The sequence below is a fragment of the Cupressus sempervirens genome, chromosome 6 (assembly GCF_028749045.1).
Source record: "Cupressus sempervirens isolate cs-2001-9-10 chromosome 6, ASM2874904v1, whole genome shotgun sequence".
NCBI lineage: Eukaryota > Viridiplantae > Streptophyta > Pinopsida > Cupressales > Cupressaceae > Cupressus > Cupressus sempervirens.
In genome coordinates, this window is record NC_143123.1 from 454,343,075 (window position 1) to 454,362,056 (window position 18,982).

At 34.2% G+C, this 18,982-nt stretch overlaps 1 pseudogene; it reads left to right on the forward strand.

The window, feature by feature from the left end:
- The window catches only part of LOC149553036 (importin subunit beta-1 pseudogene), a 60,568-nt pseudogene extending 42,695 nt beyond the window's left edge, over window positions 1-17,873 (forward strand).
- Window positions 17,874-18,982: the final 1,109 nt, after the last annotated feature.

Genomic DNA, 18,982 nt, shown 5'->3' on the forward strand with positions numbered 1-18,982 from the left:
ATGTATCCATAGACAAAGTACACAAATATATATATATATATATATATATATATATCAAAATACATAGATCCATATACAAAATGTGGCTGATCATGCCATCGGAATGTGTATAATATCGATGTTTCTATAAAAAATGTGGCATATGCCATCTCAAAATGTCACATGAAGCATCTTATGACAACTATACTATCCTAGGCTACAAAAAAGGAAAACCCAAAGTTAGACTACTAAATTTATATGATTCTTTGTATCTAACATTGAATTACTCAAATGCATAATGATTTTTTTTTAATGAATATTTATACTATTAAACTTTTATAATAAATACCTCTCTCGTCGACCTCCTGCACCAGTCAGGAGTCCTCTCATATGTCCTCGACAATGCTTGTACCTCACTGATTGTGGCCTGTGTTGTAGACACCTAAAAAACCTTTAGAAAATAAAGTATTTTTATTTTCTAAAAAAGTCCTGATGACATCATCATTTATTAATTAATTATTTAATTAATTAATTAATTAATTTTTATGCCATTAAATCCCTTTATCTTAATTAAAAATATTTAATTAAGGAATCCCTCCCAAAAATGTTTAAATCTTATTTAAACATTATTTCCTTATTTATTAATTATTTAATTAATAAATTGACCAAAAAACTCAAAATAAATAAAAAAATTATTTTTTGCCCAAAACTTGTCCAATTTCCTTAAGACCAATAACCTCTTCCAAAGTCTTCTAATCCTTCTTTAATTTCGATTAAAGGCTAATCTCATCATTTCCTACCCCTAATCCCAACTCAAAATATTTAATTAAGATTAAATATTAATCCTCATATTTATTAAAAAAGTTTTAATAAATATCTCCTCAACCCAAACCCTTGAAATAAATAAAACTTTATTTATTTCCTAAAAATCTAATTTATCCTCATCCTAAGAAGTTCTAGACTCTTCTAGAAAGTCTTCATCCTCATCCTAGGAAATTCTAAACTATGCTAGAAAGTCTTCATCCTCATCCAAAGCCTAGACTCTTCTAGAAGATGTCTTTAACCCTAATCCTAATCCCCTCCTAACCTTGTCACATTCCCTAAACATGGGTTAAGACTTGCTAACTCAAGGCAAAGTTAACAAATATCTCCTCCTTCACCCACCCTCATTAATTGCAATCCACTTGCCATCCACTTGCCTAGTCCTAAGCCATCTCTAACCCTTCCTCTAACCATTTTTACAACCCTAAGCAAGCTTAAAACCTCCCTAAACCCTCAAATTCGAATTTCATGGTATCTCTCACAAATATCTTCAACCACAAAACTTTATAAAGCCCACAAAGTCATAAATGTTCTTACAAAGCACTTATGAAGGGTCTTTATGAAGATTTTATCCCTTGAGCCTCCTTTGTTGACTGATCCTTCCCCTTTTCTCCATCCTCTCACCATGTGACATGTGTCACTCCTTCATTGGTTGTAAGGAAGCACAATCCATGTGCTCTCCTCTCATGCAATCTAAGCCCTCCATGAGCTTTTTCCCATCCTTGCATCTTAGCCCTCAATCCCTCAAGCCTCTTGCCTATAAATTGGATCCTTCCCCTTTGCAAAATAACACAATCCATGAAGTAAAGTCATAATGCCATTTTGAGAAGCCATTTTACATCACAACCATACACTCACACCCAAATTTCAATTCCATTTGAAGCCCTTTTTGAAGCATAAGCTTGAGCATACATCCTATCTATTTAGACAATGCTACTCAACAAGAGAGCTTCTCATTGAGAGAGCCCATTAATGGCTCATATTCTCAATTAAGAGTTCATCTTAGTCTATCTTGAAGTTTATGAATTTTGTTTAGTTTGTAGAAGCTTTATTTAAATTTTGTTCAAATATGTTTGTTAGATGAATCTACAACTTAAACTATAACATTATAATTCATAGCATGATAAATTTATAACATATTTAATCATGAATTCAAACTACAACTTACTAGTGTAGGCTCCTCCTCAAGATATAGTGGTTGCATCATCAAATCTACAAAACTCTCTCATCAAACCTTGTGTGCACTAGGAGTTTCTAATGAGATACAAAATAGTACTTGTTAATATCATGGAATTCAGTATTGAATTTATTTATGAAGATAAGGAAAATAAAAAATAAATGATACTTATACATACAATGGGGCAGTTGGTGCGAATGGAAATGCTTGAGTGTCTACAATGTGAAATCTGTATGGGCTCATCGCCAGTAGCCATGGCCTATATACAATAATGAATGTAATTAAATTTCATTTCCATAAAATTTTTACAAGAATGCATCAATATTTAATCGAATAGAAAGCACCTAATTACCTTTCCTTTGTCGATGGGTGTTGGCTCATCCCCCGCACTTTGTCCCCCAGGGATAAGTGATACCTACAAGATAAAAGAAAGATTAGAAACCATATATGCTACAATATCAAATAGAAAAAATAATGAGAACACAACATAATGTATCGTATATGTCTCAAGGCCAAATGAAATGGTTGAGAGCATGGCATCATCAACCTATCTCAACTCCTCCTCGATCATCAACTAAACATGAATGAAGATCACATACATGTATAAGTCAGTATGGCTTAAAAATTAAAATTACTTTATTATAAAAATTAACTTTAAATTGCATATGTCATAACAAAAAAATGTATACACGTACTGACATAGAAGGAGTCCATGCCTCTGCATTCCCCTCCTCTCTCGCATTAGGGTCTGTAGTCTCTGCACGTGCATTTGGTGTATCCTCATGTAATACAAAATGATACTCACGAAAATCACCTATGGGACCTAGGAAAATATTCTTGCATGTAATGCAAGTTTGAGGCACAAAAATGTGTGATGAGCTAGCCTATGATGAACTGGCACCATCATCATCAACACGACTTAGTCTAAGATATCAAAAGGCTACTCAATCTATGAATGGCTCTAATGGTCTAAGAGCTAGCCTCTATGATAATATCAAGATGTTGCACTCGAGGAGGGGGGAGACATTAGTAGGGGGGACAAAAGTGGTAGTTTTCTTTTGTTGGGAAGAGGGTCTATTTTGAGGAGCTCCTAACCCTACACCCATGTTGGGCTTCATGCTCCACTAGTTCACCTTGAGGCCCAACACAAATTCTGCATACAATTTTCTAAGGAAATAAAATGGTACCTCTAAATTTCTATGTGGAGGGCTATCAAAAGCCATCCACCAATGATCCCAAAAGTTTGCACGTATGGCATCATTTGTTCACCATTTAATCAATAGTTTGGGTTTCTTGTGATCGACTGGTAAATCAATTTTTGGGTTCACAAAAAGGCCAACCAAATCACCTTGGTTATATTGAGGGCCACAACCTCATCATAGTCCAAGCCATCATCAAAAATCTTGTACATTTCATCATGCCAACGAAGAGTAGCATTTTGTTTGTTGTTAAGGGTTTCAATGTTATCCACTATGGTGTTTAACACGGATAACATAGGAGCCAATGTGGGTACATTATTATATGTTGTTCACAAGGCCCTCAATTCGTTGAGATTTTCAATTATCAAATCCTTGATTCGAGGAGGGTTTTGAGGGGGTAAAGGATCATTTGGTGGACAATTTTGTGGGGGCACTAGATCGTTTGGTGGGGGGTTACGAGGAATAGTATTCCTTGCCTTAGTGTCATCATTTTGATCAGCCATTCCTATTAATTTGGAAAACATAATTTATATTAAAAAAACCTTAATTTTAACAATTTCTATCAAAAAACCCTAAATTCTAACAAATTCACCTAAAACTAACAAATTTAGGATAAAATTTATTAAATTTATACTAAAATTGATTTTTAAAAAACAAAAAAAAAACCTTATATCATGTATCCGATTGTAAACTTGATATCTATGCCACAAAACTCTAAATATGACTCTGAAAACAACCTGTAGGTTGTGCTTTTTTTTTAATAGCACTGACATATATTGGATATCTAATATAATATCAAATACTTTATATTATTAGATATCTAATATAATATCAAATACTTTATATTATTAGATATCTAATATAATATCAGGTATCCAATAATATCAGGTATCTGATATCAAATCAGATACCTGATAAGGGTTGGGCCTTACTTTCTAGGTTTGGTATCTGGATGGGTGAAAAAAAGTCAGAGTAGATTTTGGAATACTTTTAGATGTTTTCAAACTCTATCTTTTTCACATCACCACTTTTTGGCACACCATGATCCTGCATATACTCTAATAGGAAAAGATATTAGCAAGTCTTATCTAAATCCCCTAACAGGGTGGTACTTTACAACATCGTTGTAATCTTTCAATAGGGATATGCTCTTGACTATGCACACTTCAAAAGAGTGCAAACTTGTGAGGATCAACTCACACACCATGGTTATTACCTTAGCTAGGTTTCCACGATATAAATATTGTGTAATGTGTTTCTATTTTTATGTGATGTGCCTTTTTTTTCCTAACCTTGTCTGGTTGACTTATTTCTCGAGCTAATCCTTAGATAAGTAAGGAGTGTAATTTGAAGTAAAAGTTGAACATAGTGTGACATGATGACATACATACATATCCTTGATGCTTCAAATTTTTGTTATTAAAATAGTATAATCAGATAATTACAACATGATCACTTTTCAACTATACATGAATCAACCAAAAAATAACAACAAATAAACATCCTCTAACATAAGCAAGAATAACCACTCTAAATAGAACTTCACCCCCTAATTTACACAATTACAAAAAGGGGGAGTAAGATCATCATAAGTTTACTTTAGTAATTCAATTTATATTTACTTCAACATAAGTTTAGTTATTTTTTAAAAAAATGCATCACATCATAATATACACATTTAATAGAAATATAAAGAATCAATAATTTGGCACACAATATATTAATACTTAAACAAAGTTCACATTTAAACACTTCATATTTAAATTATCAATGCACCACACCAAATGACAACACTTATTCATTAATCAAAAGATAGCTAAAAATTAAAAAAATTGTACTCTTATCTTCTATATTTTAGTTAATCTCATGTTCCATAGATAAACTAAATTTTTAGTTATTTGAATGAGATATTTATTAGTTCCTACCGATAGGTAGGATGCTATTGTATCCTTGAGATTTAATTTTTAATTTATTAGATCAATCAACTTCATGATTTTTTTTAACTATTTGTCTTTTCTATAGTTTCATAATTTAAACATATTTTAGAAATTCAAATAATACTATTTATCTACATTGTTATTAGCTGTCATTAAAAAGGGCAATGAGGAAAAACACATTTTTTTATAAAACTTTAATTAGAAAAAAGAATCCAGAAGGATCATCCTAGCTAATGTTATTTAATGCAAACTATTCAACGTTCATAAATAATCAAGTTGTTCATCCTTATCCTCGCACTCTACATTTTCTCTAACAATTTGCACTATTTGTGAATGACATATTGCAAAGAATCTAGGGCATGTGTATGCTCAAATTGGTATGCAATTTCTAAAATTTTAACAACTGGCTATCTTCTCTTTATTCTCATTTTCTAAACATTAAGACATACTTTATTTGGCTCATTCCACTCTGAGGAGCTACCAAACCTAATATAGAAAGGGTAGACACGAAATTTGGTTAATCTTTGTTACATTTTTTTTTATGGTTTTCCATCTGAAGGTTATTCTGGCTAACATTTTTGGGTTTTATTTATTTGTTTTCATGTTGCTGGGTGTGCCACTAATTGGGAGCTACAAACCCAATGAGAATTGTGGATTTGCAGCCTAGAAAAATTAGAGACCTAATTATTTTTGAGTTTTTTAAAAAAATTATTTTTTATTTCTTTCATTTCAGATTTATAGTTTTTAATGGGAAATTTTTGGAAACCCTTTGAAAATTGTGGTCTTGTAGCCTTGAAAAATGGAGACTTGGAGGATCACACCCCTTAGAACTTCCCATTGACAAAAATGAAGGAAATGATTCAAGATCCAAGACCTCTATTTTGATTCTAATGCTATCAAATAATTACTTTGAGATCCTAAAGCTCCCTAGGGACCTAAGTGTACAATATAATCTAGTATTATAGGCTCCTATAGAGGGCTCCAACTCCCAATGAATAGAAGGTGCTCAACTCTGCACAACATAGGGGTTGACATGCTTTCAAAAAGAACATGGAGTAGTAAAAGATCTTGTATGTGAAAAATGATGATCACATAAGAAATTCACAAATTGGAATTTTATGGGCTAGGAGAGATAAACATTCATCTCAAACCTCCCTTCCCCCAATCTTCATTGATTAATGACATCTGGAGTCAAGCTATCAGTAATAAGAAAAAATGTATGGCCGACATTTTTGTTGACCAGGTTTACCTCCTTTCAATCGATATGTATATAAGAGAATGCCCTCTATTGAATTTGATCAATGGTATCCCATGCTTATCAATGATCCATTCAGAATCAAGACTAAGAGTAATGGCTACCCAACCCTATCACGATGAAATATTTACAATTACTTCAGTTTGCAACTATTACATCCCAAATCATGTCCAACGCCACCCAATTTAATGAGGTCAGAGGACACCAATGTTAGGATAAACCACGGACAAAAATAAAAACTACATGCAAATATAACCAATAACAGAAAATAATAGAACACACAGAAATGAACACAAGGCACCAAGATTTAACGTGGTTCACCCAATCCCTGGGCTACGTCCACCAAACAGCAAGTCCGATCTTATTACAATCCAGTGATTACAACCTGATTACAATCCGTAATCCCTTACAGCTCAATACCGCCGCAAGAACCAATTTCGTATCACCACATATGAAAAAATACCCAACCCTAAGCCCTTTTTATACAAGTATTAAACCGCTTTACGGTTATAACATGTCAACCATATGTACAGTACTTTCCTTATCAGTCACCACAATTTAACAATCTCCCACTTGGGGACTGATCAGGCTCCACACTAAACAACAACCAATAATTCACATAGGTGATCATATCATGCACACTAAATGATTCCAACAACACACTAGAAATTATTGTTAGCAACATAATAGACAAAGTATTTCTATACAACATCATTCATATCCCATTGCTACCTTTACTTCTTGAAATCCTAGAAAATATTATTGAAATCATTGCATCAAATCCACATTGTTTTTGTAAGAACCTCCCTAAGATATAAATTTCATAACTCCAATCACAACTCTCCCTTCTGTGCAAACATGAGGATGTTGCAATTATTACATGGCCTAATGGAAAATGTATTACCACCAAAAATCATAAATGTTGTACTACAATGTTTACCATTTAACACATAGAATTGGAAGAGTAGCCACATTAAATAGACTAAAAATATATAAACAATTTCATCTTCTTAAATAAAATCCAAAATATTACAAATCAAATTAAAAAATTGTCAAAAGTAATCATAAAATAAAATTTTGTGCCCATGTCCAACCATGTATGTTGTAGAAAAAATCTTATTTTCCTTGAAGCTCTTGACTAGATCTACTTTGTAAGGAACTAACAAAATATTTGAGTCCCCAACAACAAGAAGATGATGCTCTATCTCAGATCCATCAAATGCAATAAAACCACATTCTAATTATCAATTACTATGTACGATGGTTCTTTGTGACCCCTTTAACAAACAACCAGTGATTAGATGGCTTTTTTATCTCCAATTTTTTTTTTTTTCCATATGTTCATATTCAACCTTTGCTACATGAAGAAGACAAGAAAATTTACATGTTAAATGAGCTCTTGCCTAAACCCAACTCCTATTGCTAGTGCTATTTCAATAATCTACCCATTTTGACCATCAAAATTTAGCAAATTTAATTGAAAATTCATAATCAATAGGAAGGATCATACCTTCATGATACAAGAATTTTCAGCACCTACCGTTTGACATCACATATTTATCAAATGTTACTACAGTAGGCAGAGATTCTAAATGAAATGGACCTAACCCTTCCAACTTTCTATTGATCCTTCACAAATCTCTAACAACTCTTAACAGAGAAATGCTAGTAATAAATTTATGGCTAACATGCCCAACTACTCAATTGTATTTGTTTATACAAAAGCAATGAATTTGGAAATTATTGTTACAAAGCCTCCAGTATAGCATAAATAATTGAGGTTATAACTTGACTAAAATGATCATGAAAGCTTTTGACAAAACTTGCAGCACTTACACCTTTCAATGTTGACATTAAGTTAGTATTTCCATTAGTGACAACACTTATCTATATCAGTATAGCTACCAAGCTCAACACTTAATTTCCTACACTCACCAAGCATTCTAGTGTTTACCAAGCTTCAAAGTGTTTAGCAGTTTACATCGAGTAGAACAGTGGCTACCGAGTGAATACAGGCAATGTGAAGACCAGCAGTGTCTATCGAGCAGTATGTCTATGTCATGGAAATTCAATGTAAATCGAGCATTGGAAGAAGTAGTGTTTACCGAGTGAAGCAAGGTAAACTCAACGTGCAGTATCTACCGAGTGACACTACATCTACCGAGTCACCAATGGTCACCAAGTTCAGAACTACATTGAGTGATTAGTATGGACCAAGCCTTCGCTTCTACCGAGTGCATGATGATGTCGTGTAATGCAATGGACACTGAGTATTAGAAGGTCACCGAATCAGTTCAGTGAACCTAAGTTATTTACTATTGGGCCAACTTTGTAATGTGTTGTTCACTTGTATTTTGGTCGACCTTACAGTTTTGTAAATTGGAAAGGTATATATGTAAGGCGTATTGTAATATATCATTGTAATTGAAATATTAGAAGTAATGAGAAATATTTTGAGAAGTGCATGCGAACGATTATTAGTAGTAGTTTCAGGAATTCAACAAGGTCAATACAGAAGCAAAAAAGTTATATCTATCACATAAGGTGATCAATGCATAAAGGATCTTATCAACAATCAGTTGTAAGTAGATCCATTGCTTCAGCTTGACAGGTGAATCAATTTTTAAATCCTTTAACAAGGTAGACTTTACAGTCTTTGTATAAATCTCTTAATCGAGTGCATACTTAATTGTATGTTTGTAAATCCTCTAACAAGGTGGACCTAGTAGTCCTTTGTGCTCCTAATAGGGCAGATCACCAGAAGTGGTCAATGTAAGCCTTAATAGGCCAACTTTATGCTGTAGTAGTGAAGTTTTATGGGTACCATCCCCACTCCAGTTTTACTTTCTATTTGGAAGGTTTATGGTTTACCAAAACATTGTGTTCTTTTGTGTGATGAATGTTTTTATCTTCCAGTACTAATGTATGTTGTAGCATAGATAGATTTATGGTGAATTGAAAAGAAGAATTTTAAAGTTACTAATTCACCCCTCCCCTCTCAGTAACTTGTTATATCTTGAATATTTTCAACAATTGGTATCAGAGCATTGTGGTTCTCAGGATAAAAGTTTAACAACTTGAGCAAAGGTCTAAGGACAAATGGAGATATTCAAACTTAACAAGACAATTGAAAATGAAAAGCTAGATCTAGAGATGGCCATAGCTCAACTCAAGGAAGCAAAGGAGCATCTTTCCCAATCCCTGAAAAGAAGGAAGGAACTTGCAAGACAAATGAATGACCATTGGTATGTTGAAGAAAAGATTGAAGACCTTTTCCCATCAAGCAGTTCAGATGAAGCTAATGAGGCAATCAAAGAAATCCTAGAAAAGAATGACTCTCTGCAAGAAGTAAGGAAACTCAAAAGAGAACAAGAAATTCAATCAATTAGGCTATGTGAGATCTTGGAACAAAGGAATAAGGCAAATGAAGACTTAGAGGCAAGAAATAATGAAGAACAAAATCAATTCAATCAACATGAAGACCTTATTGATCAAATCACTAAAGCAAATGAAGAAATCAGTATTCTCAAAGCACAGAATGAAAGAATAAGAAGTGATCTAAATTATGAAAGGGAAATTAATGAAAGAATAATGAGAGAACTAAGATCTGAAAAGTAAATGATTGAAAAATTGAAGAATGACCTAAATGCTAAAAAAAAAAATCAATGAGAGAATGATGAAATCTCAAGAAGACATGAATCAATTGAATTAGCAAAATGAGCATAACCTTCATAGGCAGAAAGGTAAAGCAGGACTTGGATACAATGAAGAAGAAGGTGAATCTTCCAAGCAAGGTGCAAAAAGGAATAAAAAACCCTCATGCAATCATTATGGGAAAATTGGTCATACATCAAACAAATGTTGGAGCAATGGAAAAGAAAAATTCAATGGAAAGTGCTACAACTGCAATCAGCATGGTCACAAAGCTAATGAATGCAAGGAGAAAACAAAATTTGAAGGTAAATGTCACAAATGCAAAAAGTATGGTCATGAGGAATCTCAATGCAGATCCAAATCATTCAATCCAGTAGAACAACTTGTAAAGGCAATATTTGGATGGGACTACAATACCTGGTGTAGATGTCATTATTGGAGAATACGGACACACTGGCATAAATTGTGCAAGGCATCACCTAAGAAAGAAGGATACTACTATAAGGTGTTAGACATGCACTGAACTCAGTCATATAGCTAAACACTGCATGAATATAAGAAAAGTTGAAGATGAAAAGAAAGCAAGGGCTGACAACATAAGGAAACAAATGAGGCAGCAATAGATTCCTAAATCTACTGAGGATACAATCTCAAATCATGGAAGTGAAGTCACTCAAGAAGTGGGTGACTCCATCCCCTCAAACTAAATTCCTAAAAATGTGTTGAGGTTGTACTCAGCAAGAAAATCATAAGTAGTTCCAACAAATATGAGGAATGCAAATGATCCAATCAATATTCTAGATACACAAGGATCACAGAAAGGTTAACTTTCACTGAGTTGCATCAGACTCCACTGAGGAAAGTTGGTTGAAGACCTTATTGAGCGAGGTTAGGAGTAAGAGAAATTTGGTCCGTCTGTCGAGTTGATAATCTTTTTGAGTTAGGTCAGTGGATGACAATTTGTCATGCACTGTCATTATGGCACTGAGCATTTATGAAATTTTCTCAACAAAAGGGGCAAATTTGACTTCATTTTTCACCGCATTCATAGCATTCGAAGAGTAGAGTGATTTGAAAGAGCATATATTATTTTTGAGCAATTTAGTAGCGAGATCTTCACGAATCTTATCATCTACCAAGAAATGATGGCATCTACTAGTGGAAGAAACACTAAACCAAAGAAGGGTTCTGAAATGCTAGTTAAGGGTGTCAAATGGAAAGCACCAAACTTCAAAATCATTCTGGCCATTACTGAATCACTTTATCCTTACGAAGCTCAATCACAAATCTCGCCAAAGGTACTCCTAATTAACGATATAATAACTCATTTTAAATGTTCTATTCAAGAATTAGGGACATTAGAAATGGATAATGCCCTAGCTAAAATGTGTGTTGATGGAGTTTTGAAACCTGAGCATAAACATTTGGAAATGAAAGGATTAACTCATATCCCTCACATGCCACAAAATTTATAAGTAAAAAGGATAAGGTACATATTGAGTCAGTTCTACAATGGACAATTATGGTTGGAGCAACCCACTCTGATTACAAAGAAGATGATACACAAGGTTACGGGTTTGCCAATACTAAGCAAAGCTAAGACAATCAAAACCCTAGGTTGGGAGGAACTACAAAAGAAAACCCTAGTTGAGTGGGATGGTAGAGGTTTGAAAATAAACAATGTCACTGACATAGAGCTTAGGTTTGGCATCCACATCATTGCACATAAGATCTACAGGTTGAGTCAGTTGAACAATGTTCCCTATGAGGCAATTGACTTAGCATACAAGGTTATAAAGAAGAACCTTGAATTTGATTTGTCTGATGTGTTCTAAAAAACATTGAAAGTGTGAAGACTTCCAAGAACAATTCCTTCAAGTTCGGTTCATTGCTTACTTGTTTATTCTTTTATGTTCAAAAATTCTTTCCATCTAAGGGCACAATCGTATGGAGGAAAGACACCCATGTTCTTTATTAGATAAATGAATTTATTGAAGAAATGGGTGAAATTTTTGAAAGGGTGTTGGATAACTATTTTGAAGAATTCAAGGAGAAAATGAACAATAGATTTTGAATCCCACCCAAGCTTGTAGAAGACTACAAGGATGATATATGTTTCATGGTGGACTGTGATAGAGTGTACATTCAAGCAGTCATACCAAGAGTGGCATGGGTAAAACCATTGCCTTATGAAATTAACATTGATGAAGCTAGAGACATCATTAAGGCATTAGCTAATGAGCTAGCCAATCCAAATCTTCCTACATTTGGCACTTATGAGCAAGCCAAGAAGAGGATAGAGCTTAGATCAAAATTCCTCAAGCTCTCAGTAGAGGCAAGAAGAGAATTGCCAAATTAAAGACAGATGAAGGTCCTCTAATGCTTATTAAGGGCAAGGGTGAGGATGAAGAGGAGGAACAAGAAGAAGAAGAAGAATCAGAGAAAGAGGAACCTGCAAGGAAGAAAGGTAAAGTGATTATCACCAAACCATAGAAGAAACCAACTGTAGTGTTCTCCAAGAGAGAAAAGAAAGGTAAAAGTGAACCAGTATTCATTTGCTCTGCACCTACATTTGAGGAAAGGATGAAGCAGCTAAGAGTTGGAGTAGGAATTTGCAACTTCAAAGTTCTCAAATATGAGACTCGAACTCCAGCTGAGCAAAAAGAGATTGAGGACCTAGTTATGGAGAAGATGGGTATTTGGAAATACTCACTTGCACAGATACAGTCTCAAATCCATGCAGATATTTTTGCCAAAATCAAAGTTAGATGGGAGAACATAGTGCAAATTGTAAAGGACATCTTTGAAAAATAGCTGAGATAGTTGATACCAAATCTGTCTAATGTAGAAGTAAAGAAGGCAATAAAAGAGCATGAAGATAGAATGATTCTAAAGCTTAACACATGTTTCATATTAATGAAAAATATAGAATCGGTGGTTAAGCATGCCTCAGATGTTTGGAGAGATGTATATCATCTCAATAAGCCATCAGAAGAAACTTTTGAAATTCAAGATGATGACAGTGATGATGATGATAATGATGACACTCCTTCCATCTCAGTTACTACAGGAGAACTGCATGCTCTAATGGAGGAGAAGGAAGAAGGAGAGAAGGAAGAAGAAGGAAAGGAGGAAGAAGCAGAAGAGGAAGAAAAGGATGAAGATAATCTGTTCAGAATAGCAGCTGAAGCAATTGCATCTCTTCCTCACACTCCACCACATACTGTCACATCTGTGGAGATAGCTTCTACTAGTGAGATTGTGAGCACAACAACAACATTAATTGCTCAATATTTACCACCCTCCTCCCAGCTCCAAGTGTTTGCAATGGAAGTGTCAAGCACTTCATCCACTAAGCTGACTGTTACTTCTTTAGCTATCGAGTTAGCTCTCTTTGCTCCTGCATCATCATCAGTAAGTGAAATAGTGAGTTCTATAATTTTGTCTTCATCAATTCCAGTTAGCTCTATAGTTTTGTTTTCATCAGCATTGTCTATAGCTACTTTGATTCCAGTTAGTTCAGATACTGCTATGGGTATTCTATCGAGTTTGGCACCATTTTTGGGAAGTTTTTTAGTTTTTAATTTGGTTAGTACTCCTATTAGTATTCAATCCTTAAGTCTTAAACCATTTTTCACTACTGGCCCTTCTATCTCAACTATTGTGTCTGTTCCAAAGGTCAAATCAGTAATCACTGAAGTAAAACAAAGGCAACCATTGAAACTTTTGATCACTGGAAAAGAAATTGAAGAAGACATTGACTTAGACATAGAGATAGTAATACTTAAGATTGACTATGAGACTACTATGATTGAAGAGATGAGGTTAGCAAGTCAACTCATAGAGAAGAAAGCTACGCAAAAGCGGTTAAGGTCTAAAAGGGATAAGGAGTATAGAATAATTGAAAATGCAAAGAATATAATTACAGAAACTTTAGGTGTTGAAGTGGATTCCACTCAACATATTTAGATTCAGTTAGAAGAGGTCATACAACAATATAATGAGGACTCTTCCAGACAAGAGAAACTCATTGAAAAGGCTAAAAGGAAGTTTGATGAAAAGGTGCTAGAGCATATTACTCAACAGATTGCAATCAAACAAGTTGAGTTGTCCGCATTTTTGGGTACTTTTGGAAATTCTTTTAATAATGCAGCATCACTTTTTGCCAAACTTTGTGATGTTTCCAATTTTACTAATGAAATAAAGGAGAAGATTAATAAGATTGATGCTAACATGCAATCAAGTGCATCAAAGTTGCAGGCTGACCCCTCCTCCAACTCCTCTCAGCACACCAAGGTGAAATATTTGGCAAAAGTGCAGGCAAAACTTCTAAGAGAAGAAACAAGAATAAGAGCAAACTTGATTGATATTCACAACATGATCTTGCCAATAATGGACACAATGCAGAAACATATTGCTCATTACAAAACATTGTTCTAGGATCATAACTTCTCAGTGGCTGATCACATGATCAAATTATTAGCAGAAGTTCAAATTGCTCTCTCCACTTGTCAAATTTTGCAAGAGAATTGGGATAACTCATTCACCCTCATTCTCAAGGTACATCAAGAATTTCTATCTCATTTTGGTGTAACTATATAGATAGTATATGTAGCCCTTTGGCATTACTGTCAAAAAGGGCGAGAGATATCAGTATAAGCAAAAGGGGAAACTCTGTATATAAGGAGAGATTTCAGTATAAGTGAAAGGGGGAGATAACACTCAATAGAGTCAGCATGTATATGTTAGAGTCAATATGTATATGTGTATAGTTATGTACATAAGTATCTTCATACATACATTATGTGTCATCAAGGAGATATATGTAGCAGCTTTACAAATATCAATTTTGAAAAACAAAATTCAGTGAGTCAGACTATGTACATATGTTTTGGCTTATAAGTGTTTTGTCACTAATGCCAAAGGGGGAGATTGTTGGCATTAAGTTAGTATTTCCAATAGTGACAACACTTATCTATATCAGTATAGCTACCGAGCTCAACACTTAATTTCTTACACTTACCGAGCATTTTAGTGTTAACCAAGATTCAAAGTCTTCAACAGTTTACACTGAGCATAACAGTGGCTATCAAGTGAATACATGCAATGTGAAGACCAGTAGTGTCTACTGAGCTTCACAGTGTCTACTGAGCAGTAAGTTTGTGTCATAGAAATTCAGTGTAAACTGAGCATTGGAAGTAGTGAGTGAAGCAAGGTAAACTCAGCATGCAGTATCTGATGCAGGAGCATCCAGAGGTATAAGGTCAATCCTGTGTCAGCCAAAAAAAATGTACTTAGACTTAGTTTCTGTTTCATGTGTTTTCATTTCTAGATACTCGTTTGGGCCAAATAAAGGTTCCAACTCTCATAGTTCCACTATCAGTGTTCTAGGTTGAAGTATTTGAACACCTTGGGATACGTGCAAATGCCAAAAAAAAGGAGTATGTAATTGAGACATCATTTTGGTGAACTAGAAGGTGTAAATTGGTCGGATGATTGTAATTGTAATTTAGAGCATTCCAAAAAAAGAATTAGGTCAAAAGCCCCCACGGTTTGAAAGTTATCGTAGTTTTTCAATTTTTGGAGACCTCCTAAGAATGCTTCAAAGTTAAGTTAGGGGCATTAAATGACCTCGAACAGGGTCAAAAAATGGGGGACGAGAAAAGTTGGTCCATAGGGATATAGAGCGCTTCGAGAGCTTTCCAGAAATGTAAACGGTTCTTCAATCGGAGCTACAATTCAAAAGTTATGCCTCCTAGAAGTTTGGTTACCATTTCTGGATTCTTCTAATTTTGTGCCGACTTCTAATGTGACTTCTAGAGCCTTCTAGTTGGTTGGTGGATGCCAACTAGCACTTTCTAGAATGTATTCCTAATCCTTAACCCTCCGGGGTCTATTTGAGAACATTTCTGGCATTGTAAAAGGCAGTTCGGAGTGGAGTTTGAGAGAAGGTACTAGGAGAAGAAATTATCTCCAATTTTATGCTATTGTAAGCCCATAGGGCCTGTTTTGAAGTCTATTTTATCTGCACTAAGTGTACTAGCATATTTTTACAGTTAATAAAATTTTCCCTTTCATGTTGTGTCCATTCTGTGCTTGGGTCGTGTCCCCATTAGTATCTACCGAGTGACACTACATCTACCGAGTCACTAGTGGTCACTGATTTCAGAACTACGTTGAGTGATTAGTATGGACCAAGCCTTCACTTCTACCGAGTGCATAATGATGCCATGTAATGTAGTGGATGTCAAGTATTAGAAGGTCATCGAGTCAGTTCAGTGAACCTGAGTTATTTACTATTTGGTTGACTTTGTAATGTGTTGTTCACTTGTATTTTGGCCGATCTTGTAATTTTGTAAATTGGAAAGGTATATATGTAAGGTGTATTGTAAGATATAATTGTAATTGAAATATTAGACGTAATGAGAAGTATTTTGAGAAGTGTATGCGAAGGATTATTAGTAGCAGTTTAAGGAATTCAACAAGGTCAATACAGAAGCAGAAAAGTTATATCTATCACATAAGGTGATCAATGCACAAAGGATCTTATCAACAATTAGTTGTAAGTAGATCCACTACTTCATCTTGATAGGTGAATTAGTTTCTAAATCCTTTAACAAGGTAGACTTTATAGTCTTTGTATAAATCTCTTAACCAAGTGCATACTTCATTGTATGTTTGTAAATCCTCTAACAAGGTGGACCCAATAGTCCTTTGTGCTCCTAACAGGGAAGATCACCAGAAGTAGTTAATGTAAGCCTCAATAGGCCAACTTTATGCTGTAGTAGTGAAGTTTTGTGGGTACTATCCCCACCCCAATTTTACTTTCTATTTGGAAGGTTTCTGGGTTACCAAAACATTGTGTTCTTTTGTGTGATGAATGTTTTATCTTTCAGTACTAATGTATGCTATAGCATAGATAGATTTATGGTGAATTTAAAAGAAGAATTTTAAAGTTATTGATTCACCCCTCCCCTCTCAGTAACTTGTCATATCTTGAATAATTCCAACATTCAATTCCTTAAAAGAGCCAGTTTATCATCTTGCAGAATTGTCACCTTTGTTAGATAATAAAAATCCACAAAGAAAAGCAAGAGATCCTAGAACATGTTTATAGAGAGAAAACAAAATAAAGAAAACTTTAATTAAAGCCTAGAGAGAAATCCACAAAATGGAGTTAGGTTTGTGAAATTGTATATAATGTCACAAAAATTAAGAAATCTTAGAAACAATGCAAATTTATCAATATTTTATTATTATTGAATTACAATCTTATGTGTTGTAGGGTAAGAGCAGAATGGGGCATATTTTCCTTGATGCAACTTGAACTGAGGCTAGATCAATTGTAACATGATTTAGGATAGGCGTAAGCTATAAATTAAAATTTCCAGTATTATCATCATATCTCATATATATAATTTATTTATTTTATTTTATTTCTCATATAATTTATGTCATTGACAATTGAAACCCGACAAAACCACAAATGGCGTGGCTATTAATTTTGAAAAGGAGAGGAGACATAACAAGCACGTGAAAAGACGTTTAATGGAGTGGCAGAGAATGTTTTATGTTTATGACACATAAACATTATGGTTTATGGTTTAAAGTGGGAAAATTTAAAATGCGCCATTTATATTTCAGACAAGTGAATTTATTTCATCATGCAAGCAGCCAAAGTGCGAAAAGTCTGCCAGTGCCACGCACTGAATTTCGAAACGTGCTCCAATCCAGTTCCGTACAGAAATGTACGCCTCTTTTTTAAAGCTTCATGCCAGCTGCCGTACTACGGATCTTTCAGCTTGCCGCCAGTTCTGTCGGCGTTTAGTGACGAGTTTTTAACGGCGTGAAGAAAGGATGCCCACGTGCACTTGGTACGATTTGCACATGTGCCAACTAAGACAGCCCGGCTACTCACCTAATATGAGTGCTGCAACCAGAAGCTAAATCTTACCAAGGGACACTTAGTTTTTGGGTACACTTCTCTTTTCTTTTTTTCTTTTTTTGTACTCTTGTTATTATTATCATTAAGATTTATGTTTTAGTTTATAAGATTTAGGTTTTAGTTTATGTTTAAGTCAATTTATAGAGTTTGGTGTTTTGTTCACATTGAAAGTTGAGGTCATATTTTATTTCCTAACTTTGCTTCTTCCATGAGATGTGTACAAATTCAAGATATGGGAAATTATTCATATCTTGAAGTAGTGGAGAAGAGTGGCTACATGGTCTTTTACATGGCCACTTCATAAATGAACTCTTAGAAAAGTGTGGACTTATATTACACATGTGAGTTGAAATTAATATATTCATTGTTTTAAATTAGTGCATTAGAATGACTATGTGATCATGTCTTTTAGTAGCTTCACAAATGTTGTTGTAGGAGAGTGGGGACTTACAGTACATATTAGAGTAGAATAAATTGGTAGGTATTCTTACGAATTGGTAAGAATTGTACATGTGCTAAGTAAGAGAGTTGGTGCTCTTGGCTTTGAATGACTTATTACCTAATAATATGAGAGGTGCACATATGGTCCATTGAGTTTGGTCTACTTTACTCACAATTAACCTTCTTCAATGCCTCCACCATAAATGTGTATAAACCTCCACCATTACATGTGTACAAATTCAAGTGCTAGGAGATTAATATAGCCTTGCCATTTAATTTTGAGTGTGGAATTATAGAAGTGGAATTATGTGGCAATGGGATTGTACGTTTTGGCGCTCTCATAAATGTTGTCATAATGGAGTGGGGACTTATTGTAGATATGAGAGTTGAAGAAATTGGTGTTCATAGTTGAATATTGATTAAAAAAATTCAAACTATTCTTAAAAATTGTACAAATATGCACCAAACAATATTGTGAGAATATTTGTTGTATAATAGGTATATATTTGCTAACAAACCTTTCTAAACTTAACAACATGTGAGAGACATTATACACATATTGAGTTAATTTGG